Here is a 5,652-nt window from a genome sequence, read left to right on the forward strand (position 1 = left end):
CAAAATCTCCACCCCAGCACTTCCCTTCAACTTGGGTGTGAGTGGAGTCACCTGGTGATCCGCCACACATACCCCCCCTTGAACACATTCAGTCCAGGACCCTGGGCCTAAGCAAACGACCCGAACGACTGAACCTGGGAGGGAGAGAACAGGCAGAGGAAGGCCCATCCTGTGAATGAGGCTGGTGAAGGCGAGCAGGAAAGGCAGGAGGAGGCTCAAACGCCGGTGGTCCAGGGGTAGTCCTGGGGGGAAAACCAGAGTCTGTCAACCCCATCGAATGAGGGCGGCCACGGCGAGGGGCCTGGGCCGGCACGACATTACTGTCCGGAAGAACATGTGCAGGTTTAAGTCTGTCAACACACGCAGTCTCCCTTCAACCTCCAAAATCCAAAACAAAATGTTTCTGGCCCGGTTCAATAACCCTGAATGGGCCGTCATACAGAGGCCGCAGCGGTGTCCTGTGGGCATCGTGCCTGACAAAAAACAAACTTAGCAGTCTTTAAAGTCTTTGGAACAAAAGTGTCAGGCACGCAATGGTGCACCGGACCAGGAACCCGAAGCGAGTGCAAAAGCGGGTTGAGAGATAGCACCGATGGATCAAAGCAGGGAGGAGGATTTTCGGGCAAGAATTCTCCAGGCACGCGGAGGGGCTGGCCAAACACTAGCTCAGCTGGGGAAGCGCCGAGATCCTCCTTAACCGCAGAGCGCAGCCCAAGCAAAACCCACGGGAGGCAGTCAACCCAATTGCCATCCTTTAAGGAGGCGCTAAAAGCAGCCTTAAGCGACCGGTGGAACCGTTCACACATCCCATTAGCTTGCGGGTTGTATGCGGTCGTGCGGTGGACTTTAGCCCCCAGTCCATCAGCCATGGCCGACCAAAGCTCAGAAATGAACTGGGGGCCTCTGTCTGACGTAATGTCCGCGGGTGGGCCGAAACACAAGACCCAGGTTGACATAAACGCCTTGGCCACCACTGCTGCGGTAGTGGACGCCAGGGGACCGCCTCCGGCCACCTGGTGGTCCGGTCAAGAACAGTCAAAAGGTGCGTAAAACCTTGTGACTGCAGCAGAGGACCCACCAGATCGACATGCACATGATCGAAACGTTTGCCGGGTATGAAGAACGGCTCCAGGGGCGCCTTGGTGTGTTTATGAACCTTCGCACGCTGGCAGGGAATGCACGCCGACGCCCATTCCTTAACAGATTTGCGAAGGCCTGGCCAAACAAATTTAGAGCTGACCAGTTTAACAGAGGCCCGGACCCCCTCGGCGGAAATACGGTGCCCAAGGAAATCGAGAACGGGCAACCCAAACTGGCATTTAGACGGATTAATAGTCAGTCCATGCTCCGCCAAACGCTGAAAAACCTGACGCAGATGGAACATGTGCTGCTCCTTCGAGCTGCTGGCCACCAGTATATCATTAAGATATACAAAAACAAAGGGCAGCCCGCGCAAGACCGAGTCCATCAACCGCTGGAAGGTTTGGGCGGCACCTTTCAGGCCAAACGGCATGCGCAGAAACTCGAAAAGGCCGAAAGGTGTAATTACGGCGGTTTTGGGGACATCCTCTGCGCGCACGGGAACCTGGTGATATCCCCGTACCAAATCGATCTTCGAAAAAACCGAGGTCCCCGCAAGATGGGCGGAAAAATCTTGGATGTGGGGAATGGGATAACGATCGTTCTCTGTGACATTATTAAGACGGCGGAAATCCCCACAAGGTCGCCACCGACCATCAGATTTAGGCACCATGTGTAACGGAGAAGCCCAGGCACTGTTCGAACGCTGCACGATGCCCAGACGCTCCATGGTGGCAAATTCTTCCCGAGCGACAGCCAGTTTGGCAGGGTCGAGGCGGCGCGCGCGCGAACACCGGGGGCCCTACTGTAGTTATGTAATGCTCCACCCCATGCTTCGTCACCGTGCTCGAGAAAGTGGGGACAGTGAGTGAGGGAAACTCAGAAAGCAAACACTGAAAAACGTCACCCGAATCTACTGAGTTAGCATGCACCACGGGCTGAGCACCCCGAGTCAAACAGGGTAATGAGGAAAATGACACAGCATCAATTAAACGTCTGTTAGCAACATCAACCAGCAGTCCGTGAGCACAAAGAAAATCAGCGCCTATTATAGGCACAGAGCTAGCAGCAACAACAAAGTTCCACTGAAAGTCACGGTCGTGAAAGCAAACAGTCACCAACCTTTCACCGAAGGTTTTGATGGGAGAGCCATTAGCCGCTGTTAGCAATGGCCCGCAGCCCTCAGCTAGCCTGTCCGAGCCAGCCGGGGGAAGAAGGCTCTTCTGTAAGAAAAGCAGCCTTTCCTTGTTGCCAGCGGTCGCGGCTGCTACAGAGCGCTGACATGCCCGTTTCCCTGGGTCTGGAAACTGCAAGGCGGAAGACAGCGCCGTGCCTTCACTCCAAAATGCTGGTGATAAAAACAAAGCCCCTTTCCGCAGTGCCGCCGTGCAGCGATTCCAGCCACCGTGGGCGGGGGAAAACGCTGGTGAGTCCTGAACAATCGCCTGGACGCCAAAAGTCCTGGTAGCCAGGAGGATGCGATCCGCCTCTTCCGGAAGGGAGCGGTAATCCTTCGTGGCCAATAGCGGGGAGTTGGCAAGGCCAGCGCGCACTGGAGCCGGCAGCTGTCAGAGAAAGAGGTGGGTGGAGAGAAATCCTCCGTCATCCGCGCCCAGCAAGGACAGCATGCTCTCCATGAGCTCGAGAGCGCTGCCGTCGCCCAGGCCCACAAGGGAAAGGAGTTTCTCGGCCCGCTCAGCATCAGAGAGGCAGTAACGCCGCAGCAGCAGAGCCTTGAGGGCGGCGTACTTGCCTTGGGCTGGAGGTCCCGGAGGAGAGTCATCACGCGGCGGGTTGACAGTGGGTCAAGTGAGGCCACTACATGGTGGTATTTAGTATCGTCGGCTGAAACTCCACGAAGAGCAAACTGAGCTTCTACGTGCACGAACTATGAAGGAGGATCGTGAAGCCAAAAATCCGGCAATTTAAGCGCCACAGCAAACGCAGCCATCGGCGGAGGTGAAGGTCCGGCAGCAGCCGATGCTTCCAGGCCGGAGCTGGCTTCGTCGTCGAGCCTTAGCATGTTCGCTACAGGGGTCACCAATGTGGAGGTATGTAATAACGACAGGAGAGGTCTCAGTGTCTCACTCCAACTTTATTAACTGACTCTCAGAACTTCACATGTAGTAAGCGCCAAAATCTCCACCCCAGCACTTCCCTTCAACTTGGGTGTGAGTGGAGCCACCTGGTGGTCCGTCACACTGCCTTCTTTCATCTTTTAATGACATTATAGCACGGGATTCTAGTTTCCCAACAGCCAGACGTGCCAATAGGCACCCAGGCTTATCTGCCATCTCAAACAGCCTATGCTCACCATAAAATATACTGGCCTCTGCTTTTTGAGTCAGAAGTTGATTCAGAGCTGATCTAGTGGCTTCTGTTTTTTTCAGTACGTCAGGTGAAAAAATTATTTTAAGTGAGTATTCTAAATTTGCTAATTTTTTTCTAGTTCCAATTGTTGTTTTAAAGATTCTTTCTTTTTCGCTATACAATACGAAATTATAACACCACGTAAGTATGCCTTCATTGTCTCCCAGAGGGTAGAAGGATTTGTGTTTTCATTATCATTTGTCCGTAAAAAAGTTCAACTTGTTCTTTTATAAAAGTCCAAAACATAGAATTATTTAACAATGATGGATTTAATCGCCAATTACGTGCAGTTGCGTGAGCTTGAGGCGGTGAGATATTTAAATGAACATCTGCATGATCAGACAGTATGCGCATGCCTATATCACAAACACTAACTCTATCAAGGACCTCCCTCGAGACAAGGAAATAATCAACACAGCAGAAACTATTATGTGGATTTGAATAAAAAATATAATCTTTTTCACCTGGATGGAGAGTTCTCCATATATCTACCAGGTGCAAGTCAGAACACATCCCCTTGATAGCTTCCCGCATTCTGGATACTGAGTTTTTGAGTGGTGGATTTTGATCCATTTTTGGGTCTAAAGTGCAATTGAAATCTCCTGCAAGAACACAGGAGAAGACACGTTTCAAAATATGTAATAGCATTCACTCCTTCCACACCTTCCTTGACACCAAATATGCGGAGATTATCTCTTCTACTTCGAGCTTCAGCCGGTTCGAGAACATGCGCATCTAACTTTCTAGCCTGGCTTCCATGTCGGCAATTATATCCTCCGCATTCGATATGTGGGTTTCGGCTTCATCAAGGCGTCTTGTGTTGCCGTCAAGGGTTGCCTGAATAGCGTCAATTTTGTTTTTAATAACATCCATCTTCCCTTCTACAATCACACCAACCACATCTGTTATTTTTGCAGTTAAGATATCATAATCGAAGGGGTAGCTTGGCTTAGCTTCAGCCATGCTTTTGTTAATAGCTTCAAGGTTAGCCTCCGGGCTGGCCTGGCTTCGAAGTTGCAAATTAGGCTTTGGAGGTCTTTTCTCGGCGTTCTCTATTTTATCTTTTTTAGCTGGCATAATGTCCGTTAGTCAGTGACCTGTTTTGTGCGCCATGGTGACACAATTTATAAGCAAAATATTAAAGTTCTGGAAGTCTTATCGAGAGCTCATGACCCTTGATCCTCTCAGTATGACGCCATCAGTTGGTCATCTTTAAGAGAACATTTTAAGAGCAGGAAAAGATTAAGACTGCTTTTCACATAAATAAAGACCTTTAAAGGAATTTAGGAATTTCTGGTTCGAGGGTGCAGGTTAGAAATAGGTACAGGTTAAGTTTAGTGTCTAGGCTGTAAGGATGGGAATTGAGTTCTTGTAGAAAACTGGTTCCCAGTAGTCCAGTTCTTCTGAATTGTTAGTGTGCCTGCATATCGATCCCCCTTGTTGGTTCTTGCACTCCCGCTATAATCAGCTAAGTTCAGTTCACATGTCAGAGGAGGAAAATAATGTAAAGTAATGTAATGAGTAGTGTAACAAATGACTTTTTTAGAGTAATTAAGTGATGTACTGCATTACTGTTAAGAAAGGTGTGTAATATGTGTAATAATGACTCCAACACTGAACACGGCAGAGGGGAAATACCTCAACACACATGCACAAACATTGGACCCACAGCATGCAGTTCATTTGCATGAATGTAGCTTGTTTATTGCTGCTTAGCGATGGTGGTGACTCTCAAAATGGAGCCAATGAGAATCAATGAGAGAACTGATAAGTGACATATCGATAATAGAACTAGAATCGCTAAATTTGTATAAATTCCCATCACTAGTAGCGTGAGGATTATATTTACAATTTAATCAAATAATTTTTTCCAGCACTAAACACAAAGTACTGGAGATTTCTATTATGTGCTCCCAATATGTAAAGCTGATATAATATTTACCATGTTCATTTTTGTTCAGCATGCTAACAAACCTGAAAAGACCAGCATAATTACAAATCTACTAAAACATCTATCACAAAATTTGAGGATTAATTTGAGGAACAGTCAAAATGTGTGAACTAACTGAAAATATTTTATGTTATTATCTATGCTGTTAGAATTGGGACTGTCAGTGCTTACGTGGAACCAACAGAAGCCCAAAAATGGAAATAGAAAGCATATTAGACACCAACCACTGGTGGGTAGATTCAATGAGAACA

The 5,652-nt window shown here is 48.5% G+C and overlaps 1 pseudogene; it reads right to left on the reverse strand.

Annotated features, from left to right (window-relative positions):
- Positions 1-373: 373 nt before the first annotated feature.
- LOC121812355 lies at positions 374-4,527 on the reverse strand (annotated as a pseudogene).
- Positions 4,528-5,652: the final 1,125 nt, after the last annotated feature.

The sequence above is a fragment of the Haplochromis burtoni genome, unplaced genomic scaffold (assembly GCF_018398535.1).
Source record: "Haplochromis burtoni strain Fernald_Lab_line unplaced genomic scaffold, NCSU_Asbu1 Contig_552, whole genome shotgun sequence".
In the NCBI taxonomy this organism is placed as follows: Eukaryota; Metazoa; Chordata; class Actinopteri; order Cichliformes; family Cichlidae; genus Haplochromis; species Haplochromis burtoni.